Source organism: Euphorbia lathyris, chromosome 10 (assembly GCF_963576675.1).
Source record: "Euphorbia lathyris chromosome 10, ddEupLath1.1, whole genome shotgun sequence".
Lineage (NCBI taxonomy): Eukaryota > Viridiplantae > Streptophyta > Magnoliopsida > Malpighiales > Euphorbiaceae > Euphorbia > Euphorbia lathyris.
Genome location: NC_088919.1, coordinates 29783468 through 29809602, shown reverse-complemented (window position 1 = coordinate 29809602; position 26135 = coordinate 29783468).

Sequence of the window (26135 nt, the reverse complement as noted above, 5' to 3'; positions counted from 1 at the left end):
GCTGATAGTTTCTTACTGAGATTTTTGTCTCACGTTTTTAAATGTTTTAATGTTTTTAGGTGAGAAAGTACAGGATATAGAGAAGGTTACCGCCAGATTAGGCGATGTTTGGAAGTTGGATGCTTATTGTTAGAATTATGGTTAGAACTTTGGTATTGCAATTGTAATATAATGATATGTGGATAAATTGGAGACTTCTAAGTATTGATTATTATCTTTCCATTTCACGCCCGATGCCGATTGAGGTCATTTAGGGTCGGGTGTGACAAACGAGGTTAGAAATGTCGAAAAAATATATTTTAAAGAAAAGAAATAAAACAATTTTCTGTTGGAACAATATAAGTATTATGTTGGAACAAATGGTACACTGATTTGGAACAATGTAAGTAGGATAAAAAACGTGCCCAGAAAATTATCAAAAAATTTCAAAACATTTAAAACATCATTTTAAGAAACTTTAGTTCTTGGCTCAAAGTTTCCTTACAATTTTGACCCAACAAATTGTTGAAGCATGTAAAATGGATAAAATTAAGGAAAAAGTTTTATTGGGACTAAACCGTAAAAAATCTCATTTCGACCCAAGAATTAAAGTTTCTTAGAATAATATTTTACATTTTTCTGACATTTCTAACCTCTTTTTTCGAAAAATTTTATACTATTAGACTCATCTAAACTAGACGGTCATTTTAAGATCCCTGAAGCTCAAGTAAAAAAAGATCCGGTTAACGGAATCCGGGTGGGCATTTTTTGGTGAGAAACAAATGTCCAGAAAATTCTCAAAAAATTCTAAAAAAAGTAAAACATTATTTTGAGAAACTTTAATTCTTGGGTCGAAGCGGGATATCTTACAATTTAGTCCTAATAAAACCTTTTCCTTAATTTTATCCATTTTACATGTTTCAACAATTTGTTCGGTCAAAACCGTAAGGAATCTCATTTTGAGCCAAGAATTAAAGTTTCTTAAAACGATGTTTTACATGTTTTGAAATTTTTTGATAATTTTCTGGACACGTTTTTTATCCTACATACATTGTTCCAAATCAGTGTACCATTTGTTCCAACAGAATAAATCAGCGTACCAATTTTTCCAACAAAATAGTTATATTATTCCAGCATAATACTTATATTGTTTCAACATAATAAATCAGTTTACCAATTATACCAATTAAATTTAATTATCTATGTCTTCAATTTCATTTTTGTTTTTTTAGTATTTAATATAGTATCTTCAAATTTATATTAGTTATATTATTTAGAAAATAATTCTAATTCTTATATTCTCCCAACAAAATAAATCTGTGTACCAATTGTTTCAAATCGGTGTACCAATTTTTCCAATAGAATAATTATATTGTTCCAACATAATAGTTATATTATTCCAACAGAATTGTTATATTGTTCCAACAAAATATTGCAACACATATTGCTGAAAGTTAAGATCAAAAAGTGTCCAGAAAATTATCAAAAAATTCCAAAATATGTAAAAAAATCATTTTAAGAAACTTTAATTCTTAGCTCAAAACGAGATTCCTTACGGTTTTGACCAAATAAATTATTGAAGCATGTAAAATGGATAAAATTAAGACAATTTTTTATTGGGACTAAACCGTAAGAAATCCTGCTTCGACCCAAGAATTAAAGTTTCTCAAAATAATGTTTTACATTTTCTGAAAGTTTTTGAGAATTTTTTGGGCTCTTTCTGTTTTCTCGCCGAAAAACGCCTTCCTAATCGCCGGATTCCGTTGATTTTGGACTAAACCGTAATGAATCTCACTTTGAATCAAGAATTAAAGTTTCTTAGAATAATATTTTACATTTTTTGAAATTTTTTGAGAATTTTCTGGGCACTTTTTTCTCGCCAGAAAACGCCCACCCGCATTCCGTTTACCGAATTTTTTTTTAATTGAGCTTTAGGGATCTTAAAATGACCGTCTAATTAAGACGAGTCCAATGGTATACAAGTTTTTGAAAAACGATGTTGGAAAAATCGGAAAAATACATTTTAAAGAAAAGAAATAAAACAATTTTATTTTTCCTTTTATTTACAAATTTGCCAGCTTCTTCTCGTTAATTACAAAATTGGTCATTGTCACACAATAAGACTTATCACACCATAAGAAATGTGTCGCACCTTCTATATATATATATATATAATTATATACGACAACTTATTATTATTATTATTATTATTATTATTATTATTATTATTATTATTATTATTATTATTATTCTATTTGGTTTGCCTACTTCTTGCTTTTGATGGTGGGGTGAGCATTAGCTTTAATGGATCCAGAATGTTTCGCACCTCAAAAATATTACATTAATGTACCTATAAATAAATAATGAATGGTATGCCCTTTTTTAATAAAGGAGAGGACAATGTTGGACAGACAAGACGACTGGGTCCTCTCTCTCTTCAAAAGATATTTAATCTTCTTGTTTTTATGTTATTTGGATATTATCCGATAATCCCCAGAAATTTTATGGTACGTCAGACATACCACACCAATTCAGATGTTGGTCTCTCGTATTAAACACCCGTCATAAATAAGTAAAATGAAAAACAATCTATTTATTACTTCTGTTTTAACAACAGTTTTTGCGAAGAAAACATTAGTATTAAGTTCAGTTAAACCTAATTACATGTCTATAAGAAAGTAAAAGTTACTCCCTCTTGTTTCATAATATTTATCTTTCTAGAGAAATTTTTTTGTTCCATAATGTTTAACGTTTTGATTCAGTCAATGTATATTTATTGATGTTTTACCAAATATACCTCTATTTAAGTTGCCTTTTTATTTTAGAAATAAATAAAAATTAGTTAATAAATGCAATTAATACAAGGTTAACAAAGTTATTTAGTTAACATTAATTACATTTCTTAATTCTTGTGCTTTAACTTTAAAAGACAAATATTATGGAACAGATGAAGTATTTTATCAAAAAAATTTGCTGTCTCTTCAATCGTAGGTTTCTGTGCTCTCCTGCAATTAATGGTATAGCTTTTCTCTCTGCTTCGGACCTTTTCTTAAATATATAGTATTTATATTTAGGAAAAAGTACAAGAATAAACCTCTTGGTTAGACTTGTTTTCGATCGACACCCTTGTGGTTTAAAAATTTACAAAATGATACCTTGAGGTTCATTCCGTTAGCAAACACATACCAAATTGACTAACAGTGTTAATGTTGGAAAAATTGAATAAAATTATATATTAATTTAAATACCAACAAACACCTCCTTTCGCGAACTGTCGTATCCGTTGTGAACAGTCGTGTCTGTCCGTGTACAGTCGTCTTCGTTCGTGAAAAAACATATCATTTCGAGTTCTATTTATATAGAATGGATTGTCAAATTCATAAGTTCTTGAAGTTTGGTTGAATTAAAACTCTTTGTCTGTTCATAATGTATTGTTTTCCTACTCCGGTGATAACGAGCTTACACACGGTTTGAGTTCGCTTGCGTAATCTGTTGTATCCTGGGAGACGATCGTCAATAGCGACGGTATCTGTCTTAAGGAAACTGCTAATACAGACCTCATATTTGTCTAACTCTTTCCTTTTAATTTTTAGTTTTATTGTTCATATGTTTTTCTGTGGTCGATTTGTTTTTTGGTTAATCACATCTAACATTTTTAAGACAGACTTAATTGTTTGTCCAACATTCTTAAGACAGACGTAACTATTTGTCTAACATTTTTAAGACAGATAATAAATTTATTTGCTGATTTACCAAAGAACACATACAAAAGAATTGTTTGGAATAGATTCTTAATTCTTTCGAAATGCTGACAGAAATATATAGTTCGAATGATTAAAAGCTAAGTATTATTATCTTTCTCAATTTTAATCATGTTTTCTGATGTGATTAATTGAAATAATTAGAACAGGCACGCCAAATAACATTCACATGTCAAGGTAAAATCATATATTGAATTTATTGCTTTGTTTGTTGATTACCTCGACATGTTGAATATATTTGATGGAAAAAGGTATACTGCAGTAGATGTATATCCATTTTTACAATATAAATATATATGAATGTGTTGGGAAAGAATAAAGGTTTAGTTTAAATGGCGAAGATGGCTTTTGCAAATTTGAATTTGAAAATGTGCATTTTGTTTATTGCTTGAATCCTGTTTTCAATTTAATTGTTATTATGGTTTGAGGCGAAACCTCAATTTCGAAAGTGTTACCTTTGATGGTTGAAATTATATTAAATATTTGGTTTATAGGTCAGCTGGAGTGAGATCCAGCGTGACAAGGGCTTAAGTTGTGACAATAAGCTTATTGTGTGACATAACAAAACTACGTAGTTTTGATGATAATTTAAAAAAATGTGGCAAATTGGTAAATAAAATGAAAAAGATGATAGAGAAAATTGTTTTATTTCTTTTCTTTAAAATACATTTTTCCGACATCTCTAACATCGTTTTTCGAAAATTTTTATACTATTAGACTCGTCTAAATTAGACGGTCATTTTAAGATCCCTGAAGTTCAAGTAAAAAAATCTCCGGTGAACGGAATCCGGGTGGGCGTTTTCCGGCGAGAAAAAAAGTGCCCAGAAAATTCTCAAAAAGTTCCAGAAAATGTAAAACATTATTCTAAGAAAATTTAATTCTTGGGTTGAAGCGGGATTTCTTACGTTTTAGTCCCAATAAAATATTTTCCTTAATTTTATCCATTTTACATGCTTCAACAATTTGTTGGGACTATACCGCAAGAAATCCCGCTTCGACCCAAGAATTAAAGTTTCTTAGAATAATGTTTTACATTTTCTGAAATTTTTTAAGAATTTTATGGGCAATTTGTTTCTCGCCAGAAAACGCCTATCCGGATTCCGTTCACCGGAATTTTTTTTACTTGAGCTTTAGGGATCTTAAAATGACCGTCTAATAGTATAAATTTTTTTGAAAAACGAGGTTAGAAATGTTGAGAAAATGTATTTTAAAGAAAAGAAATAAAACATTTTTCTATTGGAACAATATAAGTATTATGTTGGAACAAATGGTACACTAATTTGTAACAAATGGTACACTGATTTGGAACAATGTAAGTAGGACAAAAAATATATCCAGAAAATTATCAAAAAATTTCAAAATATGTAAAACATCATTTTAAGAAACTTTAATTCTTGGCTCAAAGCGAGATTCCTTACAATTTTGACTCAATAAATTGTTGAAGCATGTAAAATGGATAAAATTAAGAAAAACGTTTTATTGGGACTAAACCATAAGAAATCTCACTTCGACCCAAGAATTAAAGTTTCTTAGAATAATGTTTTACATGTTCTGGAATTTTTTGAGAATTTTCTGGGCATTTTTTTCTCGTCAGAAAACGCCCACCCGGATTCCGCTCACCGGAATTTTTTTTACTTGAGCTTCAGGGATCTTAAAATGGCTACCTAATTTAAACGAGTCTAATAGTATAAAAAATTTCGAAAAATGAGGGTAGAAATATCGGGAAAATGTATTTTAAAGAAAAGAAATAAAACAATTTTCTGTTGGAACAATATAAGTATTATGTTGGAACAAATGGTAGACGGATTTGGAACAATGTAAGTAGGATAAAAAACGTACCCAGAAAATTATTAAAAAATTCTAAAACATGTAAAACATTATTTTAAGAAATTTTAATTCTTGGCTCAAAGCGAGATTCCTTACAGTTTTGACCCAACAAATTGTTGAAGCATGTAAAATGGATAAAATTAAGGAAAAAGTTTTATTGGGACTAAACCGTAAGAAATCTCATTTCGACCCAAGAATTAAAGTTTCTTAGAATAATGTTTTACATTTTTTAAGAATTTTCTGGGCACTTTTTTCTCGCCGAAAAACGCCTACCCGGATTCCGTTCACCAGATTTTTTTTTTTACTTGAGCTTCATGGATCTTAAAATGACTGTCTAATTAAGATGAGTCCAACGGTATAAAATTTTTTGGAAAACGAAGTTGGAAAAGTTGGGAAAATGCATTTTAAAGAAAAAAAAATTTCTCTTTCCTTTTATTTACAAATTTGCCACCTCCTTTTGGTTAATTACAAAATTGGTCCTTGACACACAATAAGGCTTGTCACACCATAAGAAATGTGTCATCTCATCCCTAGGTAAGCTTTCATTTTTCCTAGTTTTGATAATTGTATTATTGATATGGTTTCAAGTTCATTTTGGTCCCTATAACTTTTGTGTTATTATTATGGATGATCTTTGATCTTAATCTGATGATTAGTTTTTCCAAAGAACCATACAGAAAAATCTTGATGGATTATCTTGAGGAACATATTATAATTGAAAAATTATATTGGGATAGATTGGACGACAACTTTATATATATAGTTTATATTTTGTTGTTAAGTATTGTTGTGTATCTGTTTGTTTAAACAGATTATAATTTTCTGATTCTAACTTGGTTTGCTTGGAATTTCAGGAAAAGAAAGTTATTAATTACTGTCTTGTTTTTGTTTGTTTAAACAGATTAATTACCTTTTGGCATATGTTGGTACATGTGTTAATTGAAGATGGATCCGGTTTTAAGAACACGAGCACTTCAGAGGCTTTAGGCCCATTTGTACTAGTGGCAACGTTTGTAAGCCACAACGAAAGTCTGGAAATATTCATTGGTATGAATTTTAAAGACTTGGTGATAAAAGAAAATATGTTTTCTTTAGAGATGATGATGATATGAGAAAATTCCATATTTGATATTCTCGCGCGCGTAATGGTTGATATACATTAGAAATGTGAAATGCCACAAATTGAATCATCTGAGCAATGATGTTATCTAGCCGAGTTAGTTGTTGGTAAATGAACATTAGTTGGCTAGATTTAATTTATGAAAGTCACTAAAAATGTGAAAATCAAATTGCCTTAAAATAAGTACGTCACAATGATGGAATCGAAGAAAAATATCATATCAATTGGTGAATATGCGGTATAAATAGCTTCCGAATGATGAACTCGGGTAGAAAAGCCTTCGTGTGATAACATCATTAGTCAATTGATCTCAACGAGCGTCATTCTAATTGATTTTGTAGAATCAAAGGATAACACAACGGATCCGCTAACCTAGAGGTTAAACCGAGATCAAATTGAAAAATCATCGAAAGGAATGGGACTAAAGCCCATTAGAAGAGGCGTTATGTGAAGGAAAACCATACCTAGTTGACTGGAGATCCCAAGATCTAGGTTCAAAGGGACAACCTAATTGCATAAACCTTGTGCGTTCACTGTGGGGGTTAGACCCAAGTCCATTCCTAGATGTAAACAGTGACACCAACGGAAAAAGGTTAAGCTATATGCTTTTAATGATACATTGTGCGTCAGTATTCTGAGCAAACAAATCACCTATGTCAGAGTGAAGTGGGATCATTTCGATGGAGACTAGTGGGACCTAGTTATCTTAAACTCTCGCAGAACCAGGCGATGTTCATGACCATAACGAACATAACCATGAGAACCATACCGTGTTATGTTGGTATCTGTGTGGGGTATATCATCGTTTACACAAACGACAAAATAGTTCAAAGACATCGCGTCTACTAGTCAGTCAGTAAAGTAAATATACTTTCACAAGGGAAGGTTCAAGGCACATTAGCTACCTATCCTATGCAAATATCTTTTGTAGAAAGTTATCACCATGCCGTAAGTAGAAAGTTATCACCACGCCGTAATCATCTCGTTTCTAATTTTATTCATGTGGGGGATTGTTGGAAAAATTGAATAAAATTATTTATTAATTTAAATACCAACAAACATCTCCTTTCATGAACTGCCGTGTCCGTCGTGAACAGTCGTGTCTATCCGTGTACAGTCGTCTTCGTTTGTGAAAAGACATATCCTTTCGAGTTCTATTTATATAGAATGGATTGTCAAATTCATAAGTTCTTGAAGTTTGGTTGAATTAAAACTCTTTGTCTGTTCATAATGTCTTGTTTTCCTACTCCGGTGATAACGAGCCTACACACGGTTTGAGTTCGCTTGCATAATCTGTTGTATCCTGGGAGACGATCGTCAATAGCGACGACATCTGTCTTAAGAAAACTGCTAATACATGCCTCAGATTTGTCTAACTCTTTCCTTTTAATTTTTAGTTTTATTGTTCATATGTTTTTCTGTGGTCGATTTGTTTTTGGTTAATCACATCTATCATTTTTAAGACAGACGTAACTGTTTGTCTAACAGTTAAAAGTCAAAGGGAAAAGAGTTATGTATTTTTTTTGTATTTTGTCGTTTTTCATGTTTTTCCGATTTTTTCACGTTTTCGTGTTTTTTTTTGCGTTTTCTCACCTTTTCTTTTTTTTTTTGCATTTTTCACGTTTGTCACATGTTTGCGTTGTCGTGTTTTTTCGTGTTATTCACGTTTTGCGTTTTTTGGGTTTTCGTGTTTTTCGCGTTTGCTCACGTTTTCTTGTTATTCACGTTTTTTCACGTTTTCACATTTTCGTGTTTTTCTTTTTTGCGTTTTCTCACCTTTTCGTTTTTTTTGTTTTTTTCATTTTCATGTTTATCGTGTTTTTCACGTTTTTGTGTTGTTGTGTTTTTGCGTTTTTTCACGTTTTTGTATTTGTGGTGTTGCGTTTTCGTGTTTTTGCAATTTTTTGTGTTTTTTTTATTTTTTAACGTTTATGTTATTCACATTTTTTATGTTTTCATATTTTTATGCATTTATAATTTTTCCCCATTTTTTCACATTTTTTAGGATATAAAGTATGAATTTGCAAAAAAAATTAGGACTTAAGAAATTGGCTAGAGGGTAATTTTGGAAATAAATGATGATATTGATTAGGAATAGCCTATTCTTAGGTTAAATCAAGGAATCCCTATTCCTTAATTTATTGAAAAAACTAAGAGCGAGTTCTGATAAAAGATAAATGCCTTTATATAGTTAAACATATTATATCTTATAAAAACAAACGATAATGAACGATTCGTTTACAATTGGTCCATATCCTACCACAATTGTCTATAGGACACTAAACCCCAACACCTTTATCGGTGATTTTTGTGGCAAATCTCATGTCAAACCTCCGCCTCTACCACCTTCTATGCCAGCAAGTACATCACCTTCTGACCCAAAGACTGCTGAGCCTCACAAGCGCTACAAGAAGAAAACCCCAAAGGTTAAATTGCATCTTGCTAGGGAAACTTCCTCTGATCAATCTACTTATCTTGACACTTCCACAATCAACATTCCTTTCCCAACCATACCTTCTGAGCAAGAACCGGCTACTGAGCTAGTAAAAGAAAATCAAGTCTCTGTTCCTCACTCAGGGGAACAAGCCAACTTTGTACCCAACTTGGGATACGACATTGAGACTCCAGCCTCTGCTCAAAACACTTCCTCCACTATTTAGCATGCTTCACAGCACATCACTCCTGATACTACTGCTTCTGGCTTGGATACCACCTTTACCTCCAATCTCACTCCTCCTCACTCTCATCACACTTCACCATCCAAACAGCCAGAACCAGCTAAAGGTCATGCCTCTGAAACTTCCAATGACAATGTCCAACAACAGTTTACTTCTCCTTCATTCCTAAATGGCACATCTGAAGGAGAGAAGATTCTGGATGCTGCCTATGCCCCCGTGGCTGATATGGCTAACCCTCATGCCTTTGCCTCAACCAGTTCTGTTCCCTCTGCTGAGCAGATTCTTCTTGGCGAGACTATGCAACTGTTGAATGAACTTTTCAACATCAAAACTCTTCTCAACACAGTTGTTGCACTACTCTCTCAGCAAGGCTCCCACACCTGTTGGTCCCTTATAACATAACAAGTTAGTTCCAAGGAGGGGGGGATAGGAACTATCTAAAAAATTTGTTCGTTAAGGCTGACTTCTTTTCTATGAAAAGGTTTACACAGCGTCACTAAGTAGATTCAAGACACAAGCTTAGTCAACTTGTGACTAAGTCTGCTTCTTTACTTGAGTCAGGAAATAGCACTTAGAGTCTATTCCTGAACTCAGCTTCTTAGTAAACTTAACTCAGCGTGAGTTCTTTACTTAGTCAGTTTTATAGCAAGCAATGTATATCAAAGGAGTTTAAGGGTTAGAAAGATATTACTCAGCAGACTTATCCTGGTTCGGCCTCTCCGCCTACGTCCAGTCCCCGGAACTCGTTCCGAGCTTTTTGAATTCTCTACTGAGCTCTTTAAAGGTAGAGCACGAAACCTTTTACAAATAGAAGCTGAGTATAACAAGAGTACCTTCCTCTATACCTCTACTCACTCCTATATCTACGCTGAGTACTATAACCGAGTACTCAGCCTCTCCTTTCTATTCTTCTAGAAATGATAAAATGTTTGTCCTAAACAACGATTGCTAAGACACTTTAGATGATTGGAAATCACTCTAGACTTTTACACAATAATATGGAAATTGGTGTAAGGTATTTGCTTTGCTTTTCTCACAGAATCTTCGAGTATGAATTTGGTCAGCGTTTCGACAACTTGAAGTTCTGTGTTGATTGAAGCAAATGGATGGCCTTTATATAGTGACACTTGAGGCACCTGGTCATTTCGAATTTCGAAATAACCATTAGAGGGAAACGGCTTCCTGTCGTTGTCACTCTGGGCGTGCTCAGCGTCGTTGGCCAATAGGATTCTTGCATCTTCTGTCTTCGTCAGTCTTCAGCAGAATGTTTCGCCATTTAAGGAAAAGTCCACGAGCCAGCATTCTGCGCCTTCTGAACTTTTCCCAAAGTAGAAATACTTTGTCTAGAAGTTGAACATTGCCTGCCGCTGTCCAGACTGCTTTGTCGTCCAACTCAGCAGCTTGTCCTTGAAGCTTTTGCCACGAAGGCTTCTCGATCCTTCTCTTGCTGAGTCGTCGTTTTAGTTGATACGGCTTTGTTTTGAACTCTTAAGCCAAATGGTGTTGATCTATTGACTTGGGCTTGACTTCCACTTTATGGGCCTTTGGGCTTTTTAATCTCAATGTCTTATACACAATTAAACTCAACATTGAACAAACACATTAGTGTAAATAAATCAAAGAATTTTAAATTTAATGTGTTAAAATATTTTTATCATTACTTAAATAATTTTGTTAAATCAAAATCATGTGGAAAGGTGTTTCAACAAACTCCCACATTTTGATGTTGGCAAAAATATTCAGTCGAAGAACTCAGTGTTGAGCTCCCCCATGATAGTTGACCTTATTTTATCAAATAACTCCCCCGTAAGGGTTTAGCTACTGACGTAGTTTTACTCTAAACATTTCAAGGTTTAATTGAGTAATTCTAAGGTCAGTTTTCAGAGATAGGTCAGCTCATGGAACATATTCTTTTTAACTCAGTTTTACGCGGAAGATTTAAATATCAGAGAGCGTTGAGTATGCTTTGTTCAATGAGTTTTAGATAAGTGGACATATAAGAAGTGGTCAACATGCATGATCAACACAGCAAACATATCATCAATTAATATAGACAGTAAAGCATAGTTGATTTAATGAAGATGTGTTTTAACAAATTATATCAATCACTTAAGTAAGCATCGCACAAGAGTAGTCAGTATGAATGAGATAGAGATGCATATAATTTGTTTTGAAATTTAAAGTCAGCACAATACAAAAAGAAACAGATATAAGGGTTCAACAACAAAAGCTATCCTAGACAGCAAAAGTTAAACTACTTTTGTTTCCCCTTGCCCTTGTGTTGCTGCTGACTAACTGAGGCTTGCTGAGTTCTTGGGTCTTGTTCTTTCTCCCCCGTTTTGCCATCATCGGGTTTGGGAATGAAAGTGGCTTCAATTGCAGTTTGAGTGAGGCGCTGAGAAAATGCCTTAAGCTTTTTCGTGCTTTCATTCATTCCATCGAAGATAGGAACACCATCATCCACAATGGATCGAGGAATTCCAATAGATGCAGCACTCAGCATACTCAGAATAGCGGCTTGAGATTTGCCAATCCAGTGCATTGTTTCAGTGAGCATGGCAAAGGCTTGATGAAACATCTTTAGCAAAGAGGAGTCATAATACTCACGCTGATCGTTGATTTTGCGCACATTGCTAAAAGTTGCTCGAGAATACTTGAGAATCTCGTTAGTCTTAAGCTCGTCAGTTGCCATCTCTTGTCTGTTTAAATTCAGCAGACGCACAGCTTCGCTGATTTGCTCGATGGAGCATTGAGAGGAGTTGGAAAGTTGGTGATTGGTTTTCTCTTGCTCGGTGTGAAGCTGGCTGAAGAGATTATGTACTTCGGTGGAAGTGGCATATGCTGAGTTCGCAGCTGACAGTTGATGAAACTCCCTTTGTAGTGAGTTTATATGGTTGACCATGGTCAGCTGGAGTTCGTCCAGCTTCAGTATAGAGTCCTGCCTGGGCTGTTGAGATTGTAGTGTAGTCATGACACTCAGAAGATCCTTCATACCTTTGATCTCGGTGAGAAGCTGAGTGATAGACGAAAATGGAGTTGTCTCAACAGAGGTAGATTCAGCGGCATTGGCACTTTATTGATGGAGGTCCTGGATGAGAGCTTGAGCTGAGTCAACAATTCTTCGACCAGACTCAGAGGCAATAAGGTAGCTAAAGGATCCATCCTGTGTTGGCCCAGATGCCGGAGGTGGAGTAGAACCGGATAAGGGCAGTGTTTGGTTCTGCTCGTTATTGGAAGGCCCAGCATTGTCAGCGACTGGCCTGGTATTAGTATTGCCAGTGGAAACTGACTGAATTTGAGTCTGCTCATTTAGATGGGGAAGTGAAGGATCGGCAGAAAGAGTTGCTTGCTCAGTGTCAGGCTGAAGCTGACTAGGTGATGGAAGGTTTGGAAGTTCAGCGTCCACCTGAGCAGGAAATTCCTTAGCTTGCTCAACAGTTTGAGGAGCGGAATCTTCGAGCACTTGCTCGGCATTGCTTTGGTCGGCATGTTCCATTCGAGAAACAGAGGCTTGATTTTCTTCAGACTCTGGTTGAGACACAGGTGTGTTGGAGAAGTATTTGAGTTGGACATCTGTAAGATCGGGAATCTCATCCCTCGGTGGTGAGTCACCCATGATGTCAATGACGGGTGGTTTAAAGGCTTTCTTCTTTCTCAATCTCCTAAGCTTCGGAGGAGTAGGGTCACACTGAATGGACTCAATGGAGTCAGTGGGTGAGGCATCCCTTTGAACAACAGGAGAATTTTCTTGGTGCTCAGTTTCTTCTTCATCATCAATCAACTCAGTGTTGATTGGTTCAAGATGCTCATCATCTGCTGGTTCCTCAGTGTCATCCTGACCACTTTCTTCTTCTTCAGACTCATCATCTAGTTCTTCTTCTTCAAACTGGTCATCCAACTCTTCCTCATCAAACTGACCACCTAATTGGTCTTGGCCTTGTTGTTCCTCAGCCAGTTGCTCAGCGTCAATCCCTTGACTCTGTGCATAGTGTGAGTTGGGAGGAACGACGATATCTGTCGGCATGGCCTCAATAGGTCTTAACTCAAAATTGAGCTTCTTCTTCTTCTTCTTCTTCTTTAATGGTTGGTCATCAACCTCTCTTTCTTTTGTTTCAGGCTCAGCTTGCCTAGGTCTTTTCGAAGCTGACCTGGATCCACCCGGACTTTGCTGAGGTTGCTTTGTTCCATTACATACAACTTTGATCCTCTTTGGGGTAGAGGCAGCTCCTTTAGACGTGCTTTGCACAGCTTTTCTCTTCCTTTGTGTTTTGCCTTTTTTAGGTACTGCCCCCTCAGCGTTCTGGACAACTTCCCCTTTTCCTTCCTTCGGCACAATTGGTAGGCCATATGCCAAACCGAATAGGGCAGTGTAGACACCGAGTCGGAGGACCTGTGATGAAAACCCATTACAAGACGGTTGAAACGGTTGATTCCGATAATTTAAAACAAAAATCACGAGAGGATCCGTAGGGGTTGCGAGCGTCCAGTGGACAGCTCGCGAGTGCTCAGCAGCGTTGGGCGAGCGCGCGAGCGCGCGACGGCAGTTGGACGCGCGCCCGGCAGCGCGGGGTGCACGCCCAACGGGCGTTGGGCGAACGCCCAACTGCGGTGGGCGAACGCCCAACTTTTGTTGGGCGTCGCCCAACTTAAGTTGGGCGTCCGCCCAACTCAAGTTGGGCGTCCGCCCAACCTACTTTGGGCGACGCCCAACTTTAGCCGGGCGTCGCCCAAAAATTCCGGGATCCGTGCCTATAAAAGGCACGGATCCCCATGCATTTGAAAGGGGATTTTTTGGAGAGCTTCTCACTCTAAAACATTTTTTAGAGAGAGAAAGTTATTTTTTGGGAAAAAACATTTTTTTTCCTAAAAATTCTGAATTTCCTAAAAGTTAAAATTTTACCGAAAACACAAAAAACATCGAAAAATCACGATTCGTGGAATCAACCGACTTCAACTGTCAATACCGAACTTGAGGTATTATCCGAGGACTAGACTCGTGTTATTTATTTTAATTATTCTATTTATTTTAATTTTTAGTCTTTATTTTATTTATTTATTTATCACGTTTATTTATTCCCCCGTATTTATTTAATTCTCGTCCCGTATTAAATAAATGTTCGTTTTGGTTTTGAAATAAAAACATCGTTTTAATATCCCAATACGAACCGTGATCCGATTCAAAGGTAGTTCGGGATTAGAAAAACGTTGTAATTATAAGTTTTTGAAAATATTTCTAAATAACGTTTTGAAATAAAACATCGTTTGAGGAATCCCCGTTATAGACTATGATCCAATTTTGGTAGTTCGGGGACCCAAAACGATAGAATAGATCTAATCTAAAGCTTTTAAACAAATCTGGAAACTGTTGGATTAATTCTGTCACTAAAGGCTGTTTACCGACGGATTTTCCGTCGGTAAAGCTGCTGAAATGTAAAAAATGCTGTTTTGGTCCCTCTTTCTCAACTTTTAGACTTTTTGTCCTTTATATACATATGTATAATTATGTAATATATGCATTCAAGCTATTTTTAAATATTTGTATATATTTATTTAATGTGTTTGGATATTATTTTTCATTAATTTGATTTAATAAAATTATATGTATATATATAGATTTTTCTCCTTAAATTCATTTAAACTATACATGGTTGACATTTTGGGGTTATTGGGGGTTATTTCCTATATACACTTATGATAATAGTTTTGGGGTTAAAAATTAATTTCTTATTATTTGTGAATATTATTATCATTTTTATCTATTAATCAAAGTCTTTATTGTTTACCTTTTAAATATATATATATATGTATAGTTATCATTTCTATCAAAATATATATGTATATTTTTCTTCTTCTCCTTTTAAATTTCCTATATGTATATATATGATTTGAAAAGTGTTTTGGTTGGGTGAATTTGGATTTAATTCCTTACTTGTTGTCATTTTATTCACATAAAGGATAATTGAGTGGAAGAAGGGGAAAATAAACCACAAAAAGAGAGTTTAATTTGTTTGTTTAAATTAAAGCTTTTCTAGATATTCCTAAAGTGTAAATAACGTTTTCTTGTCCTTTTTAAACCGTTTTCAAAATATCACGTGTTGAAACCTTAATTCGTTCCAACGACGGATTAAGCAAACCTTGTAATTAAAATCGTTTTGTTGTAAATAATAGAGCTTTGAATCGTTTTCCTATTCAAATGATTTTGTAGAAAAATAAATGGACTTGTATGCGTAATCACGTTCTCTTGTTAAAGCTCTTTATCTCACGCTTTCAAACACTCGGATCGTTCCGACGGCGATTCGAGTCAATATCATGTTAATTAACAGAGTTTTGAAACGTACCTAAATCATTCCAACGACGATCAAGGTACGAACCATGTAAATAAACTCGTTTTTGGGGAATGAGATTAGCTTGGAGTTAATGTATAGTCTAAAGCATAAAATCACACTATGGATAAATCGACTCTTTCTTCTCCATTTCTCTCTCCTATATACTTTAAATTTATGCAAAATGGGTGATTCTTTACTAAAATGGCTTTCGAATAACATGCTTAAAACGGTTTTCAAAGCGAGAAAGAAAAGGTTTCAAATGAATTTTAAACTTAAAGAAATATGCGATTAGTCCGTTATCGCCTAACACGCTGAGTAGGAGGCCGGTGGTTCATAACCGGGCGATGTCGGGGTGCCTAGTAGCCTTTCTCCGGAAAGGAGCTAGCCTTCTCGGCTCGTACCTAAGTTTCCCGAACCCTCACCGGTCTCCCGCAACGGATCAGTGTTCATTTTCCCATTCGTGGGTGGCGACTCTTCCATACTCCGAGCTCCGGTCCTGCCGAGCAGCTTGATTCCACGATTGGTTGCTTTCGGCGCCAATCACCGCTTACATCGCCATGAGGTGTCCACCCCCCGGTCCGCCCGGGCGAGGCCGTTCGGCACCTTGTCTAACAAGTGGCGACTCTGCTGGGGAAGCGAGAAATTTGATTCCGGAAGGCGTGTATTAAGCCCTTAACGGGGACGGATCGTATTATTTCTTTTCGTATGCATTCATACGCATTATTGCAAACCTTTTGGGTAATTTCCGCGAAACCTCTAGCGAGAGTCCATTCGTCGCTCGAAAGAGGCTAGTGTAAGTTCCCCCTTACAGTAAGGCGCCAAAGGGTCCCCATCCATTCGTTAGGGGCGAATTTTTGTGGTCCTGTGAGGTCCCGCGATCAGCCGTGTCAGCATATAGTAGCCTTAGAAGTTGCTATAGGATTACCCGTTAATATTTTTGATGTGATAAATGAATCAGTTCGCGTTTTCAATTGCCATGATACGTGTCTAATCCTAAAATACGTAAAGAAAATGAAACGATACGTTAATATATACTCTTAAACCGATATACAAACTACCCCAAAACATCGAAATGATTCGAACTAAAGATGACTTAGTCATCTCGTATGAATGAACTTGTGCGACCCTCCTGGTCCCTTTCCGTGTCCCGAAGAAGGCACATGTTCAGGAAATGCGTTATGACGTAAGCACGTATTAGTATGAATCGGTTTGGTATTAAGGATAGTTATATCTCGATTCAAAAGACTATATTAACGGTAGCCGTTATTCACATTCTTTTAATAGGTTGGGATAAAACGAGATTATGACAAAACGAAAACAAAGAACATTTCTGTTTCGAATGACCCCGTTGTAACGTAAAGAGTTTCGCAAACATGGCCCATCCCTTCCGAATAAAAGACGAGCTCTTACGTTATGCCTTGTGTTGTTCTTGAGAGAAATGGACGTGTACGCAAAAGTGACTAAGAAAATAAAAGAAAAGCAAAAATAAACAAACGACCAAAGTCATTCTGTATCTACGATGTATATCCATCCCGATGGTAGTTAAAGGAAATGAACCAATGCCATTGAATACGTGCCTCGAATGAGTATATACGCCGTTTAAGATCATAAAGCCGAATTAAGCTAAGAAACCACGTGATTGCACCATATAGACGAGACTGTGGGTTTGACTAATGGCTCGATCATTTCGACCGTTACCAAAACTACAAGAAGTATGGCCCGATCTGCGTGTTTGCTCGACTCGTGCCTAAATGAAAAAAGGACGGTAATATCCCTGCTTCGAATAAGCATGCGATTCAACGAAACGTTGATTTTCTATAACCACGCTAGGGTGATATATCCCGTAGATTGGAAGAAATAAATTTGTTGCTAGCCAAAAGATTACCGTGCGCTCAAATAAGACTCATCGTCTTTCTACGTAGCCAAAACGAGCAAACGGATTCTTGACGCTAAAAAAACAAACACGTTACGCGATGAGTCCGTTCCCTAACCTAAAATAAAAAGTGATTTCATCACTAAATAAACACGTGGTTACGTCTCTCGATAGATCCAAAAGATCCCGTCGTAATCCAAAAATCGAGACACGAACCCACACGAATAAAAGGGAACGAGTCATTGTCAATAACAAACGATTGAACCAGAAGAATAATTCGTACCACGTCTAAAAACCGAGATATGCTCAAAAGGGAATCAAAACCCGAACTAGTGCATCTCGCGAAATAACGAAAGACGAGTTATTCGAAAGGACAACCCGATTTGGTCGATATCTTAGTCACTGAACGCTGATGCGTTAAAACGAACTGTATTATCTGATGGATGCTTTACTTTTTCGCAATAATCGACGGCATCACGCATCCCCTGGACCGCAATGTGAGCCCCAAACCAAAATCCTAGGAAAGAGACTTGGACCGTCGAGTGTGTGGAGGAATAAGGGTGGAAGAGAGATGTTGTGATACGTGTAATTAGACTAACGTTTGTTCTTCTTATCTTATATATCTGTAAATAAATAAACGCACACACCATGAATCATGCATATAAAATCATGCATACATACTAATGGATACCGTTCGCGCAGACTTCATCATTAAGCGGTTGTGGTTTCGCGAGAGTAACCGGCTAGTCAGACAGTTTGATCAGCTACAGATTGACAGTTCCGAATCGGCAGTTGTGGCTTCTGAATCGTCTTCGTCCGAGTATACTCAGTCTTCTGCCAGTATGTCTGCGACCGATGAAAAAGTGGCCGAATTAGAAAACTCCGTGAACAACATTAATGATCAGTTGGCTGCAATTTTGGCCCAGCTCGCTGAGCTAGTGTTGAAGGATAACAAGAGTGGTAGCAAACGCGCTGAGAATGAAGTGAACACTGGTCCCCGCTTTGGGAACGAGGATGACTATCAGGATTATATCCAGAAACAGCTTGAGAAAGAGAAGGCTAAGGAAGAGGAGTGGAAGCAGCACATCACTCAGGAAGTGCAGGATCTGCGTGGGGGAAGCTCCGGAAGTCAGGACTTTTATAATTTGAAAAACTGCTTGTCGGCAACTGCTTTGCCTTTGAAATTCCGGCTCCCGGACATGAAGAAGTTCGATGGAACTGGAGATCCCACGGCTCACATGAATCAGTATGTCGCGGTAATGAAGCACACGATCCTGACTGAGGATCAAGTCCTGGGGCTGTTTAATACTTATCTGGAGGGAGCTGCCCTCGTATGGTTTCATGCGTTGCTGATGGTGACGAAGAGAGATTGGAAGGAGTTAGCGAAGTCATTCATCGCTTAGTATAGCTTCAACACCATGCTTGAGGTTACTCTGAAGGAGCTAGAGAGCACTAAGCAACAGACTGGGGAATCTTTTTTCGATTTTGTGAGGAGATGGAGGGCCAATGCCGCAGTTATGAAACAGAAGCCGCTTGAGCAGGATCAGATCCGAATGGTAATTAGCAACACATTACCGTATATTAAGAGTGAGCTGCGGTATATGCCTTTTACCGATTTCAATCAAATGTATAGCTGCGCCTTGACAGTTGAGGGGGACAGAGAGCCGAAGAAAGCTTATACCAAGTGGACGAAGTATGGATATAGTGCCGGAGGGCCAAGTGCGAGTGCAGAATCTGCCGCAGTGAAAGTGCTTGATCTTAATGCTATCGAGAAGAGGCAGTTCGCCAAGTTTGATCAGACCTACGCAAAAGTTTTTGAGCGGTTGCAGAAAAAGGGGTTGTTGAAAGCCCTCACTCATTATAACAAGGCACCACCTGCTCAGCAGATACAAGCTAGGGGATACTGCGAGTTCCACAGTAATTATGGGCACACTATTGAGAACTGCGAGAGACTGAAACACGAGATTCAGGATTTGATTGAGGAAAAGAAGATAGCTGATCCTTCGTCAGCGAACCCTTCCACTAGGCGTAATCCATTGCCTAACCATAGGGTAAACATGATCGGGTCTGGGCTCGGAGCAAGATTAGTCATGGAATCCTTCGGGGAAAATGAAGAGGAGTTGCTGGTGTAGACACTGAGTCGGAGGACCTGTGACGAAAACCTGAAAACCAGACGGTTGAAGTGATTGATTCCGGAAGTTTTGAAAAACAAAAAATATATAAAGAATAATAAGCGAAGGAAAATTAGCGGCACGGTGCGGGTGCTTAGCGGCATCCGGCACGCGGACGAGAATGGTCGAACGCCCGCTCGGCGGCGCGGGACGTGCGCTCGGCGTCCGTCGGACGCACCGCAAGTGGCACGCTCTCGACGTCCGAGCAATGCCCAGTTCCGGTGGCACGGGGCGCGCTCTCGTGGGCCGCTGAGCGCACGTGCCCGGTAGCGCGAAGCGCGCGTTCGGCGGCCGCGACGTGTGGGCGTCCGGCGACGCGGGACGCGCGCTCGGCGGCCGCGGGGTGCGCACGTCCGATGGCTCGAGGCACGTCCCGAGGGTCGTCGGACGGGCGCCCAACCTAGCGTTGGGCGCTCGCCCAACGATTGTTGGGCGATCGCCCAACTCTTGTTGGGCGGCCGCCCAACCCGAATGGGCGACGCCCAATTTCTTTTGGGCGTCGTCCATTGGTCCGGGGACCCGTTTGCCTATAAAAGGCACGGATCCCCATGCAAAAAAAAAAGGAAAAGGGGGAGAGAGGGAGAGCTTCTCACACTAGATATTTTTTCTAGAGAGAAGAAGTTGATTTTTTTAGGAGAAAACATTTTTTTTCCTAAAAATTGAAAATCTCCAAATTCTCTAAGTTCAATTTTTACTAAATTTTTCATAAAAAAACGGAAGCTCGCGGTTCGTGGAATCAATCGGCTTCGACTGTCAGATACCAAATTCAAGGTATTATCCGAGGACTAGACTCTTTATTTTATTTAATTTATTCTATTCTTCTATTTTTATAGTTTTTATTCATTTAGTCATTTATTTATTTTGTCACATTTTATTTAATTAGCGTATTTATTTAATTTTCGTTTCGTGTTAAATAAAATTCGGTTTTGTTTTAAAATAAAAAACCTCGTTTTGATATCCCAATACGAACCGTGATCCGATAAAAAGGTAGTTCGGGTATCAAAAACGTTGTAATTATAACATTTTAATTTAAAAGAAATTTCCAAATAATGTTTTAAAATAAAAACGTCGTTTTAGGAACTTCCGTTTTCGACTATGATCCATTTTTGGTAGTTCGGAAATCCAAAACGATTGAATTAGATTTAATTTAAAGCTGTTGAATAAATCTGGAAACATTTAGGAGTGCTGCTGTAATTTACCAATTCTGTCAATAAATGCTGTTTACCAACGGATTTTTCGTCGGTAAATCTGCCAAAATGTAAAAAATGCCATTTCAGTCCCTTTTTCTTAACTTTTAAGCTTTTGATCCGTAGTATATATATGTATAATTACGTAATATATGTTTTTTAAATTATTTTAGAACTTTAGCATATATATTTATTTTAGAATATTTGTATATCATTTTTATTCTATTTTACAATATGAGTATAAGTATATATATATATATGTATTTCCTTTTTATTGATTTAGGCTATGTTTTGAATATTAGTTACTTGATATTTTGAGAAATAATGGATAAATATTAATATGTGTCATTTTTGATATTTGAAACTATATTAGTTATGTATACATATATATAGTTTTGGGATATTTGGGTTATCTTGATTATTGAATGAAATTATTTTTGGATAAATGTTATTTTCTTAGTTATAGGATTTACTTACTATTTTCACATTTTCAAAGTATAGATATATTGTACCTATTATTTTTATATACATATAGTTCCTTTTGTATTAACTTTTATTTTCATATTCTATTTTTGATTTAAATATATATATATGTTAGAATTGCTTTCTTTATTCTTTTGGGCTTAATCATGGGTCCATGTTTCAAGTGGACTTTGTTTGAGTATGGATGGTGGTTTAAATGGGTTTATTATGGTAATTATAATTAGTAAAGAGTCCATTAAATAAGTGGGGAAAATAAATCATAAAAAGAGAGTTTTCAATTGAATTATTTAAACTAATGAGTTTTTAGATTTCTAATGTAAATAAATAGAGTCATTCTTGTTAATATTTCAAATCGTTTCCCAAAACATCACGTTTTAAAACCTTAATCCGTTCCAAAGGCGGATTAAATGATCATTGTAATTAAAATCGTTTTCTTTGTGAATAATAGAGTTTTGAATCATTTTCTCAAAGAATTTGTACAAAATAAAATTGACTTGTATGTTTAAACCATGTTTTCTCATTAAAAGGTTTTTATCTCAAAAGTTTTCAAATACTCGAGTCGTTCCAACGGCGATTCGGGTAAATTTCATCAAACGGGGTTTTAAAACGCACCTAAATCGTTCCAACGGCGATTAAGGTGCGAACCATGTAAATGAACTCGTTTTGGGGGAAATAAGTTAATGTAGAACGAACACACAACATCACATTTAATACGGGTGTAAATAAATCACTTCTTTCTTCCCCCTCTCTGTGTATGTATAAACATAAATGGGTGATTCTTTACTGATGTGGCTTTTCAATAATATATGCTCAAAACGGTTTCTAAAAAGAGAAAGAAAAGGGTTTCAAATGAATTTTAAACTTAAAAAAGTATACGATTAGTCCGTTATCGCCTAACATGCTGAGTAGGAGGCCGGTGGTTCATAACCGGGCGATGTCGGGGTGCCTAGTAGCCTTTCTCCGGAAAGGAGCTAGCCTTCTCGTCTCGTACCTAAGTTTCCCGAACCCACACCGGTCTCCCGCAAGGGATCGGTGTTCATTTTCCCATTCGTGGGTGGCGACTCTTCCATATCTCCGAGCTCCGGTCCTGCCGAGCAGCTTGATTCCACGATTGGTTGCTTTCGGCGCCAATCACCGCTTACGTCGCCATGAGGTTGTCCACCCCCCGGTCCGCCCGGGAGATTAGGCCGCGACACCTCGTCTAACAAGTGGCGACTCTGCTGGGGAAGCGAGAAATTTGATTCCGGAAGGCGTGTATTAAGCCCTTAACGGGGATGGATCGTTTTACTTCTTTTCGTATGCATTCATGTGCATTATTGCAAACCCTTTGGGTAATTTCCGCGAAACCTCTAGCGAGAGTCCATTCGTCGCTCGAAAGAGGCTAGCGTAAGTTCCCCCTTACAGTAAGGCGCCAGAGGGTCCCCATCCATTCGTTAGGGGCGAATCTGTGCGGTCTTGTGAGGTCCTGCGGTCAGCCGTGTCAGCATATAGTAGCCTTAGAAGTTTCCATAGGATTACCTGTTACTATTTTTGATGTGATAAATGAATCAGTTCGTGTTTTCAAACCGCCATGATACGTGTCTAATCCTAAAGTATGTAAAGAAAATGAGACGATGCGTTAATATATACTCATGAATCGACATACTAATTACCCTAAAACATCGAAACGATTTGAACTAAAAACGACTTAGTTATCTCGTATGAATGAACATGTGCGACCCGCCTTGTCCCTTTCGGTGTCCCGACGAAGGCACGTGTTCAGGAAATGCGTTATGACGTAAGCACGTATTAGTATGAATCAGTTCGGTGTTAAGGATAGTTACATTTCGATACAAAAGACTATATTAACAGTAGCGTTATTCACATTCTTTAAATAAATTGGGATAAAACGAGATCAAGACGAAACGAAAACGAAGAACATTTCTGTCCTGAACGACCCTGTCATAACGTGAAAAGTTTCGCACAAGTAGCCCGTCCCTTCCGAATGAAAGACGAGCTTTTACGTTATGCCTCGTGTCGTTCTTAAGAGAAATGGATGTGTCCGTAAAGGTGACTAAGAAAATAAAAGAAAAGAAAAATGAACTAATCGACCAAAATCATTCCGAGACTACGATATATATCAATCCCGAGGGTAGTTAAAGAAAATAAACCAATGTCGTTGAATACGTGCCTCGGATGAGTGTATACCCCGTTTAAAATCTCGAAGCCGAATTAAGCCAAACCATATAATTGCGCCATATGGACGAGACTGCGGGTTTTGACTAACGACTCGATCATTTCGACCGTTACCAAAACTGCAAGAAATATGGCCCGATGTACGTGTTTGCTTAATTCGTGCCTAAAGGAAAGAGAACGGTGATGTCCTCGCTTTGAATAAGCATGCGATTCAACGAAACGTTGATTTTCTATAACCACACTAAGACGATATATCCCGTGGATTGGGAAGAACAACGAACTGTTGCTAGCCGAAAGGTTACCGTGCGCTCAAAATAAGACTCGCCGTCTTTTTCACGTAGCTAAAATGAGCAAACGGATCCTCGACGCTAAGAACAAACGCGTTACGCGATGAGTCCGTTCCCTAAAATAAAATCCAAAAGTGATTCCATCACTAAATAAACATGTGGTTACGTCTCTCGATAGATCCAAAAGATCCCGTTGTAATCCAAAATCGAGACACGAACCCACACGAACAAAAGGGAACGAGTCATCGACAATAACGAACGATTGAACTAGAAGAATAACTCGAACCACGTCTAAAAACTGAGATGCGCTCAAAGGGAGTCAAAACCCGAATTAATGCGTCTCGCAAAAGGACAAACGACGAGTTATTCTGAAAGGACAATCCAACTTGGTCAATTTCTTAGTCACCAAACGTGGATACGTCAAAACGAACTGTGTTGTCTGATGAATGATTTAATTTCCCACAATAATCGACGGCATCACGCGTCCCTTGGACCGCAATGTGAGCCAAAAACCAAAATCCTAGAAAAGAGACCTGGACCGACGAGTGTGTGGAGGAATAAGGGTGGAAGAGAGATGCTGTGATATATGTAAATAGAACTAACGTTTGTTCTTCTTATCTTATAATCGTAAATAAATAAACGCACACACCACGAATCATGCATATAAAAATCATGCATACATACTAATTGATACCGTTCGCGCAGACGTCATCATTAAGCGGTTGTGGTTTCGCGAGAGTAATCGGCTTGTCAGACAGTTTGATCAGTTACGAGTAGACAGTTCGGAATCAGTAGTTGTGGCTTCTGAATCATCTTCGTCTGGGTATACTCAGTCTTCCGTCAGTATGTCTGCGACCGACGAGAAGGTGGCTGAATTGGAGAATTCTGTGAACAATATTAATGATCAGCTGGCCGCAATCTTGGCCCAGCTAGCTGAGTTAGCACTGAAGGACAATAAGAGTGGTAGTAAGCGTGCTGAGAATGAGGTGAACGATGGCCCTCGCTTTGGGAATGAGGAGGATTATCAGGATTATATCCGAAAACAGTTAGAGAAAGAGAAAGCTAAGGAAGAGGAGTGGAAGCAACACATCACACAGGAAGTGCAGGACTTACGCGGAGGAAGCTCCGGAAGTCAGGATTTCTATAACTTGAAGAATTGTTTATCGGCAACAGCTTTGCATTTGAAATTTCGGCTCCCCGACATGAAAAAGTTCGATGGAACTGGAGATCCCACCGCTCACATGAATCAGTATGTTGCTGTGATGAAGCACACGATCCTGACTGAGGATCAAGTCCTGGGGCTGTTTAACACCTATCTAGAGGGGGCTGCCCTCACATGGTTTCATGCATTGCCGATGGTAACAAAGAGGGATTGGAAGGAATTAGCAAAGTCGTTCATCGCTCAGTATAGCTTTAACACCATGCTGGAGGTCACTTTGAAAGAATTAGAGAGCACTAAGCAGCAGGCTGGGGAATCCTTTTCCGATTTTGTGAAAAGATGGAGGGCTAAGGCCGCAGTGATGAAACAAAAGCCGCTCGAGCAGGATCAGATCCGAATGGTGGTTGGCTACATGTTGCCGTATATCAAGAATGAGTTGCGGTATATGCCATTTACGGATTTCAATCAGATGTATAGTTGTGCCTTGACTGTCGAAGGTGATGGGGAGCCGAAGAAAGCTTATACAAAGTGGACGAAGTCTGGATATAGTGCCGGAGGGCCTAGCGCGAGTACGGAATCCGCAGCAGTGAAAGTGGTTGATCTTAATGCTATTAAAAAGAGGCGGTTCGCCAAGTTCGATCAGACCTATGCTAAAGTTTTCGAGCGTCTGCAGAAAAAGGGATTGTTGAAAGCCCTTACCCCGTATAACAAAGCTCAACCTACTCCGCAGATTCAGGCTAGAGGGTACTGTGAGTTCCACAGCAGTTATGGACATACGATTGAGAATTGCGAGAGGCTGAAACACGAAATCCAAGATTTGATTGAGGAGAAGAGGATAGCTGATCCTTCGTCAGCAAACCCTTCCGTTAGGCGCAATCCATTGCCTAATCATAAGGTGAGTGTGATCGGAACTGGTTTGACAGAAACTGTAGTGATGGAATCCTTTGAGGAAGATGTAGAGGAGTTGTTGGACCCCGTCGAAAAAGGCAATGTGGGAAAAGGTCTGTATGTGTCCTTCTTGGGTGAGGAACGAGAGGATGAACCGATGGAAGAAGGGTCAGATGGTGGAGCACCGTATGATGAGGATAGTGCTGAAGAGACCGGAGAAG